This window comes from Salvia miltiorrhiza, chromosome 5 (genome assembly GCF_028751815.1).
Source record: "Salvia miltiorrhiza cultivar Shanhuang (shh) chromosome 5, IMPLAD_Smil_shh, whole genome shotgun sequence".
Lineage (NCBI taxonomy): Eukaryota > Viridiplantae > Streptophyta > Magnoliopsida > Lamiales > Lamiaceae > Salvia > Salvia miltiorrhiza.
The window spans coordinates 51,579,489-51,589,978 of NC_080391.1; the positions used below are offsets into that span (position 1 = coordinate 51,579,489).

The 10,490-nt window shown below is 34.4% G+C and overlaps 1 long non-coding RNA gene across 1 annotated transcript; it reads left to right on the forward strand.

Annotated features, from left to right (window-relative positions):
* The first annotated feature begins 6,086 nt into the window (after window positions 1-6,086).
* On the forward strand, window positions 6,087-9,677 carry LOC131024888 (uncharacterized). The gene is made up of 2 exons (XR_009102020.1): window positions 6,087-6,927; window positions 9,452-9,677. It is a non-coding gene; the product is annotated as an uncharacterized LOC131024888 (long non-coding RNA).
* The last annotated feature ends 813 nt before the right edge of the window (window positions 9,678-10,490 follow it).

Here is a 10,490-nt window from a genome sequence, read left to right on the forward strand (position 1 = left end):
AAATAGATTTATTATGTGTATTTATATCAATCTAAATAATGCTGAAGTTATATATTTTTCTTAACATATAGTTTACATATACAATTTTCTTAATCAAAATTTATATGCTATGACAATATAATAATGAATTATACATAAACTATCTTGAATAAATGCACAAATTATGTTTAATGTCATAATTGATTCGTAAAATTATTTAAAATATAATATGGAATCAAAAAGACATAAATTAAGAATTTAGGGAAAGAAATATAATATGGAATTAAAAGGCAAAACTTAAGAATTTTTTTTTTTCAAAAAAAAATGAATGGTTAAATGGAAAAAATATCCTAAGTTTAGATTAAAAACCAAATAAGGTCACTAACATTTACAAGCTAGTGTGGTATCTCGTGCGATGCATGGTGAGGGTATCATTTAGAATTTTTTATGTAGAATAAAATGATTCATAAAATAATTACTATAAAACTAATATCAAGAGAGAGAAAATATAATTGTACTGAATATTATATTATCAATTAATAAGCTTTACTAAACTCTAAGACTATCTTTATCAATACCTCAACACCCAATCTTTTACTAAAAAATTATAAAAATCTCTTTCTTTCCACATCTACGACCTATAATTTATTTAAATTATACTTTCTCCGTCCCACGAATCTTGACACGTTTGGTTTTGGCACGTGAATTAAAGAATTGTAGGTTAGTGTTTTAAGTATGTAGTTAATAAAGTATAAAAGTGATAAAGTATGAGAGAAAATGTGATAAAAGTGATAAAGTATGAGAGATAAAATAATAAAAGTGATAAAATAGGAGAGAGAAGTTACCTTATTTGGAAATGTGTCAAGATTCGTGGGACGGCTCAAAAAGGAAAACGTTTCAAGATTCGTGGGACGGATGGAGTACAACATTTATACTTTATTAGTAACCCATTACAACCTAAATATCTTTTCTTTTTATATTATTTGTTATCATATATTTTTAACTACACAATGCCAAGTGGCATCTTTTTATTTGATTAAAAGGGGTTGTGTTAAAGGTTGGTCTGCAGACACAACTGGTTATCAACACATTTCAATTTTCTATTCCTTTTTTTTTTTTTAACTTTTGTCTTATTCTCACAATTGGTTGTGAGGGTTATGAATAAAGATAGTTAATAGGGATTATAGCCTATGTAATGGACAAAATTCGTATAAGTCTAATAAGCAAAAATTATGTGGGCCAACGAACTTACTTGATGAAGCGACCCATACCCCAATTGATAAAATGAGACCAGAGTCAAACCCACACACGGGGGATACGTGAGTCCATCAAATGAAACCCTAAAACGCGCAGTTACTTTTCGACTAAGTCAAACGAAAGTTGCGAGAGATCGTTTCCTAAGGAGTTAGAGCTACTAGGGTCGCAACGGGTATTCCAACAAAACCTTAACCCCTAGTCGCCTCCCCGTAGGTCCGTCATACACACACACACACACACACACACACACACATATATATATATATATATAAACTCACTAATGAAATCTGTCATCCACAATCACTCGTATCCACTCTCGCACTCTCACACGATCTCTGACTCTCGTTCTCTCTCGCATTCCCCGCTCTTCCCTTCCGCCTCCACACTCACAACACTTTAGGGTTCCGATCGCCCGATTAGCCCCGCTAGCCCGGACGTCTGTCGCCCCTTATTCCACATCGCTTATTAGCTCTAATTCCGACCATCGGAACATCCCAGTTATCCGGAGAAAACTCTTATTACTATTTATTTACTATTATCATTTATTTATTCATTACGTTACTTACGTCTATTATTTATGTCAATAAACTGACTTGAGCTTCGGAGGCCCTTCTATCGACACCCCCATCAGTGCTCATCAGAGGGCTCTAGCGTTGCTTGTGGTTTCAGGTTGCTAGTGCCCGTCGATACAGACGTGACTGACGTCACTTCCGTAATTGTCGGATTCACCCCCAACAGCCTAAACTGTCCAAACAACTAAAAATATAAAACAAAAAGAATAAACAAGCATTTGATCGCTGATGAATTCGAGCCCATTAATGGTGTATAAATTTATTAATGGAACAAAGTTCGTGTTCAATTTGAATTTTAGATAAATTCAAAGAATTTAGAATTGAACACATAAATAATGTCAAGTATATTGCTTAATTACTAATATTTTGTTTAATAAGCAAATTCATGAATACCATTTCACCCAAATACATAAAAAGATAAATTTATACGATTAGAATATCTTACTTTATTGCATTTCATAGTGAAGTAATTAACTTTTAATTTCATTAAATATGCAATATAATAACTACTTTAATTATAGGGCGAAGGTGCAGATTGCCCCCTGTACTACACCCCCCTAGAGCTTTTAGCCCCCCATACTCGGTCAAAGCGCGTTGACCTCCCTGAATTCCCGAAAGAAGGGTGCAATTAAGTCCACCCGTTAAACGGCTGTTAAACGCCGTTTTCTTAAAAAAATAAAAAATTAAGAGGGCAATACGTCGTCGTTTTTGCAATCTCACTCTCATCATCTTCTTCATCTTTTCCTTCTCGTCGGCAGCCACAAACACTTCCTTGAATGTCTGAATGTCTGTCGGAGAAATTCGACGACAACTCGTCGTTTTCCAACGTCGTCTACACCAAGGCCAACTCATCCCACGCTTCCATCTTGCAAGCCGCCAGCGTCTCTCAACATGAAGAATCTTTCTCTCTCCTTTCTCACTCTCATCATCTTCTTCATCTTTTCATTCTCGCCGGCAGCTTTCACCGATGGCCACAAACACTTCCTCGAATGTCTGTTGGAGAAATTCGACGACGACTCGTCGTTTTCCAACGTCATCTACACCAAGGCCAACTCATCATACGCTTCCATCTTGCAAGCCGCCATCTAGAACCTGAGATTCCCCACAGAATCTATGTCGAATCTTCAGCGGTGGCAGCATCGACGATTGGAAAAGGGAAAATTAGGGCTAGATTTTTAAAGGGGATGTGTAATTGAGAGGAAAGATCGAGGGATGGAGTACAACCTCGCCGGCTCATTAGCAGCGGCGAAGCCGAGATGAACGGCGACAACAGCAGATTTCAGCCTCGTCGACCCGTTAGCAGCAGCGAAGTCGAGATGAACAGCGGCGGTGGCAGATTTCAGTTTGGAGAAGGATGAGGCTAGGGTTCATTTTTTTTTTGAGAAGGAATGTGAGAGGGGCATCGGACTCAGGTGGAGAAACGTCGGTGCAGAGGCAGACAATGTCGTGGACAATCGCTGGAATTCCCAGCGCCGAGGCGGTGTAGCTGATTCTGGTGTGGCTGAGAGAGGTGGGCGGAAGACAGCAAAAAAAAATAAAAAATTAAGAAAACGACATTTAACAGCCGTTTAACGGGTGGACTTAATTGCACCCTTCTTTCGGGAGTTCAGGAAGGTCAACGCGCTTTGACCGAGTATGGGGGGCTAAAAGCTCTAGGGGGTGTAGTACAGGGGGCAATCTGCACCTTCGCCCTTAATTTTATGAAGACAAAATTAACAATTTATATTTTGTGCTCAACACTTTTTATGTTAGTATAAATTATTCCATCTTATATAGAAATAAAATGTTTTTCATTATTAATATTTATAATATTATTTGAATAAGAGGATTGAGTAAACCACCTCACCATTGAAAAGTATATCTCAAAACAAGTACTAATAATCTAATCAACAATTATTGGTCTAAGAAATCTTTAATGTTTTCTTATAGATATATATAGATGATAGATCTCATTCAGTCACATCTTGAAGTTATGTATATCTTACTCAAATCACGTGGAAAACATCTTGAAGTTATATATGTGACAAATGACGTGGAAATCTTAATTAATTCTTGGTTGTCCCATTATTCTCACATACAAATTTTATTTAATTAAGGAAAAAATTAGCAATTTAGCTCCGGTCAGTGAGATCATAGGTAGGGATGTCAATCGGGCCAATCCATTCGATTTCGGGCCAATACTCATTCGATTTCGGGTTATTTTCGGTTCAGACTAGTCGATTTTTTTATTTTTCGGGCTAAAATTTTTCGACCCTAACCCTAACCCACTCGGTTTCGGGCTAGCCCGTTCGAGCCCACAAATTTATGATTTTTTATATGTATAATTTTTTTATATGGATAATCATATTATTGTAATAAAAATATGTCGTGCTTTTTAAATCAAAATATTTCGCCTTATTTTAAATACAAAAATTAGTGTTATTTTAATGTAAAATTATATAATTTCTAATTTTAACTTTGTTTCTGATAAAAATTGTATATAAATATAACATAAATTACTATCTTTCTTTAATTTTTATATCATAAATATTTATTATTAATCGTTAGAAAAAATCAAAACATATTATACATGCATCAAAATGTTATTATCAAATTAAAAAGTAAAGTATTAAAGTTTAGAAATCAATTATTAAGAAAGTGTTCGGTTAATCGGACCAACCCACTCGATTTTTGGGCCAAACCTATCGGGCTCGGGCTATTTTCGGTTCGGGCCATTCGGGCTAAATTTTTGTCGGGCTAAACATTTTCAGCCCTAACCCACCTTTTTTATCAGTCTATTCGGGTCTACTCGTCGGTTTCAGGCTTTTTTGACATCCCTAATCATAGGCCACTCCATATTCAAAATTCGATTAATTAAATTTTCAATGTTTTAATTTTGGCGCAATTACGTGCATTCCTCTTTGTCTCGACTCACGACCGTTTAACGTCTATTATTTTATTTTATTTTTATTTACAATTGTGGGTGGATCCCATCACTTTTACGCGGGTTTTTATTTCCAAAATAAACACCCTCTCATCTACAAGGTCTAAAAAGCCCGCCCACGCTGGGTTGATTGAGCTTCGGGGCTAAAAAACTCTAGATTTTTTTTTTTTTGGCTCGTCCAATTTTTTAATCATTAATTTATACTCCCTCCGTCCCTAAAAATTGTGACCTTGTTATTATATCGGCACATTTCCTTATTTGTAAATGACCACACAAACTTTTACTCTCATTATATACAAAAAGATGTGGGACCCAATCTCCACTCAAACAAAACTACCACACATTTTCTTAAAACTCGTGCCACCTTCATTGGGTCACAATTTTTAGGGATGGAGTAATGTTTACTTATATAATTATATATTTTGAATTTAAAATGAGAAAGAATTAAAAATATATTCATGTTCAGATTTCACTCTTATGTTAGCTCATTAATTGAGAAATTTTAGCTTCTGAATTAATATAGAAAATATTATATCTTGAATTAAATACTTGGTATAAATTATATATATATATATATATATATATATAGGGAGAGGTTCAAATAGGAACCACTAAATAAAATTAGAACAGAGAACCATTTTAAACCATTCGATCATCAAGATCTACGGTGGATGCATCATCTTGGTGGATGAATGCAGATCCTGGGTTCGAATCCTGAAGGGAGCAAAAAATTTATTATTTTCGGATGCATTAAATTTAATAGCGAATGCATTAATTTATATAGTAGATGCATTGATTTTAATGGTTCTTATGTTCTCACGATAAGTGTGGTTCTCACTATAACCGCACCATATATATATATATATATATATATATATATATATATATATATATATATATATAGGAAGAGGTTCTAATAAAAACCTCTATTAAAATGAGAACTAGGAACCTAATCTTAGCCTTTTAAATATTAGATCTAATGGTTAGGATTTAGTCATCAAAAGAAACTGTGCATCTATTATATTTTACTGTGCACTTAAAAAATATGCAATTTATGCAATTGAAACCAACAATGCAAAATACTCAAGCAAATCGAAATTGTGCATATATGCAATTGAAACTGTGCATCTATGCAATCAAAATTGTGCATCTATAGTTTAATCTCAGTCCTCTATTTTATTTAAATCAATGGCTTTAAATTGGTTCCTAGTTTTCATCTTAAGGGGGTTTCTATGTTAACCCTACCCTATATATATATATATATATATATATATATATTCATATTTCATTTATTTAAATTATTTATTTTTATGAACTCATAAATAATGAGTATTACCATTTCTGTAATACCCGGGCTTTTGATGACGTGTTTAGTTGCTTGAGTTTGAGTAATTAGGGTATCCTTTGTTTGATTACTTGTACAGAGATGAGGAGTTATATGAAGTTTTCTTGTTTTTTTTTTAAAAGATGTTGAGATGTTCTTTTGATGATGTTTGGATGATGTGGGATTTTATATCCGTAATTGAGTTTGAGTATTTGAATAATTCGAGATAATTATTTGAATGAGAACGGTGAACTCGGAAGTGAAATCTGAGTCCGTTAAGACGTTTTTGAAATTTTTGACTTTTTGACGATGAATAGTAAAAATACTGCTATTTCGTCTGTTTGTCGACTTTCAAAATCTTACGTGCACGTCGTCGAGAAATATTCTTAGTTTTTCGATACGAGTCCAATAATGAAAGTTTTTATTTTTGGACGACGAGTGAATAGTAAATCGGGATTTCTCGATAAACGAACCGAGCTCGTTTATCAGAATTTCGAGAACGGGCATGCGTTTTCTATATTTATATAGAATTACGAGTGTAATGAAAGTGAGTAGGAGTTGAGAGGGCGAGTAACGAAGAGTATGGGTAGTTAGTCGTTAAGACGAGACGAGACGAAACGAGATATTTAACGACTAAATATCTAACCTACCCTACCCCTAACCACCCTCCAACCGCCCAAACCCCTTTCCCCTCACTTACTTACGGCTGTTAGCAGCCAACACCCCTCACTTTTAATTTTTAATTATCTCACACACACTAAACACACACACAACTCACGCATATCTCCATTGTTGAGGAGTTGGAGCTTTTGAGCTCCGTTTTGAGCGAGAAGACGAGCCCCGATCATCTTTTCGAACACGTATCTAAGTAGGTAAGATCTCTACCTACGTTTTGATGGTTTTCTTTTCGATTTTCGTAGACGTCGAAAAACGTCGATTCTCGACTTTATTTTGAAACGACGTCGGATCGTCGTGAAATTTTAGTATGTTGTTCTTGGGTAGATGTTGAGCATGTTTAATGAAGGGAGTAAGAACGGAACGAACCGTAGCTATGAAACCCATGAGGGCAGCCCCGTTTTTCACATATTAGCTTGTCTTTCGATTTTTGTTTGATCGTTTTGACTTGATATTTGTGCTTAAGGGTATGCTAGAATCGATATATATTAAATTCGTATTTTTCCAAGCACGAACATTGTATAAGTTTTTAGAGTATGATTATTTAAATTCATGAAGTTTGGGACGTTGCATAATGAATATTATTGCGTATATGTGTTCTACGATATCACATGAGCATGCTAATTGATTTACAATTTATGGATGATAATTGTTAAACGAAATTAAAACTGGAATTCTGTAAAAATTTTACAGCAGTTTCAAGCTTATGTTTCGATGAGTTTTCATTGCTTGATGGCTCTGAAATTTTAGTATGTTTATCTATGATATGTGTATTTCGTCGCTGCAAAATTTCATGTCTTTTGGATGATGTTTGGTATTTTAAAGATATTTTGAAAAAATCCTTGACAGAATCTGTCAACTGTTGGTAGACTTCACAAAAACGTTTATATCTATTAATCCATGAAGGATTTTGCATCACCGTTTTTTTTTAAACGAAACTAGACTTCAATACTTTTCTAAAAACATAATATTTCGATTTTTATGACCTCTGAAACAGAGCAGTTTATTATTTCAAAAATGCCCTGTTCTGCTGTCATATTTTTCCAACAGTAAAAGTGTATGAGTTTCATTGTTTATTTGGCAGATCATATGAACGTTTTCTCTTGTGAAATTTTAACCAAATCTTCAAGGATACCTTTAGTTTTGGCTGATTAAATTTGATGGAATTTTATTAAGGTTTGCCTTGGTTTCTAATGGCCTAAACAAAATTGGCAGAAACTGTCAATCTTTGACAGTCTGCACTAAAAGAGCAATATCTCCAAAAACCTTTAACCTTTTTGGTTAACTACCATTTTTAGAGTGAACTACACTTCATGGAGTTTTTGAGATCAATTGGTATGAGAGTTTATGATGATTGAGTTGGTTGTTATGAATTTTTAAAGATGACACAAAAACAGCAAAACTTTCTAGAAAATAACTTGATTATATTTGTTTTGATGGATGATACGATATGACTAAATGGTGTGAGTTGTGAGAGTTATGATTAACGCACATAAATGTTGGTATCTGACACTCGAACAATTGGTGTCGAGTATAAATGATAGTTTACTGATAAAGAGTTTTGATGGTTTTGAATTGTTTGGTTTGCGTTGAAAAGATGTCAAGATGTTAAGTTTTGAGTCGAGAGACGAGTTCACGTAGTGAGATTCACGCGTTGAAATCTCGTGGCTGACATTATATATGAATAGGTCATGTCGAAATTTTTAGTGAAATTAGAATTTGAGCATAGTCGATTCTTGTTGACCCGTGACTCAAATACATGCCTAATGGAAAGTTTAACTTTCTAATTGGTTAATTAGACGAGATGAGAGCGAATAGATCTGCTAAGAAAGTGGACTTTTCGATGTGTTAAATATTTCTTTTAATTGAAGCGCTGCTAATTATAACATAAGGATGTTATAATTAATGAGTAATGACGAGAGATAATAATTGTTATATTGATTAACAATCAAGAGAGATGAACATTAGAGATACTAATGTTTCATAAAAGAAATTAGATTATTAATCGAGGTTTCTTTTATAACTTCTCACCAATTCTTCATAACAATGAAGGTCCTTTTGGGAAGTAACGACTTGAGGGAGAGAGTGACGTTACTCATTGATACAGAGACACGACGAGGTGGGCATTACTTTTACTATACGTATATAGAGATCCCCTGCTTGTCGTAGGCCTCTTATACGAATGAATGCATGAGATGATTTAACTGTTAATTTCAGTTTTATATATCTATCAAACGAGTTTAATGCTACCTTTGAGCAAGTTATTTCATGACAAAATCTTTGAGTTAAAGTTATTTCAAGTATTGTCTTGCCATAAAATGTTTAAATTTTAGTATGATATCTATCTGCTTTGGCTTTGCCAATGATGCAATCGAATTCGGGTCCTGAGCAGTTGATAGCTATCCTGCCAGGACTAGTGTACACCAGTGACCGTGAGTCATCTAGCGGGTTGGCCGGTCAAGTGACCGTGAGAGGTGGCCACCTCTCCGGCACACAGTTTCAGATATGATAGATTACAAAAGAACTTAGTCTGATCAGACGAACTTTAAGAATCACAAATGAACTTAGTAAGCTTGGGCCTTTTAGCGAAAAACTCCCTTGCTGTACTGATTATGATGGCATGACAATTTATAGTTTTGAAGCATGTATTTTTATACCTAGGCATACGTGCCCACTGAGTGCTTTTGTACTCAGCCCTGCATATGTTTTCTAAATGTGCAGGTTGAGCTGATGTGATGATGGTGCTGCAATGAGCGGAGTCTCCAGGGTTGTTAATAAATAGTTAACCTGTCTAGAATATGTCTTCATACATATGTCTAGCTACTTTCCGCTGCAAGATGTTGTTGATGTTATAGTATGTTATGTCATACTTTGAGTCTTAAGAGAATGGTTTCATACGATGTATAACTTGATTAATGATATTAATTAAGTTTTATGCTGTCTTTCATAGACTGTTTTCAATTGAGTATTAATGAATAAAAATGACGAGTTTTATTAAGATGAGTAAGTTTTACGGCTATAAATGACGCCCCTTTTCTTCCCCTTCTTCTTTAACCCCATCCCTAGTCGTGGATCACTCGGCCTAACTATCCATAGTTAGGGCGGGCTGTGACAGAGTGGTATCAGAGCGAAGGTTAAGCTCTGAATTAGAAGTCTTGAGTTTAGTCTAGAATGAGTCACTAGACTAATAGTTATTAACAACCGTGAGCTCAGCGCACCATCACACCAGGCTCAACGAGGTATGTAAAATTTCAAAGTTTATTTGACGTTAAATTTTGAAGAGCACGATGTTGAGGTTATATGATGAGTTATGATGTTATGCTTTGAAGATGCATAGTTTGAGTTTGAGGATGACAACATGATTAATAATGAGTTATTATGTTGTAAGAGCATATGTTGATGTTACATGATGAATCATGAGAGCGTTTGTATCGTATGATGTTATATGATTGAGGATGCATAATTATGAGTTATGATGTGATGTATTTGAGATGTTTTGTGATGAGAATTGTTTGAGCAGTTGTGATAAGTCACGATGATTTAGATGAAGGAATCTAATGTCATTGTTAAGAGAGATTTTTTTACTAAGTAGAAGGATGAAATGAGAACTTAGAGCTAAAGCTTGAGAGAATTAGCAATTGCTTTAAGTACTTGTTGGTTTGAGTTATGAGTTTGAGTTATGAGCTTGAGTATAATAGCATGATTAATGATGAGTTATTAGCATGCTGCAATGAGATATTGTACGATATGTTGAGTTGTT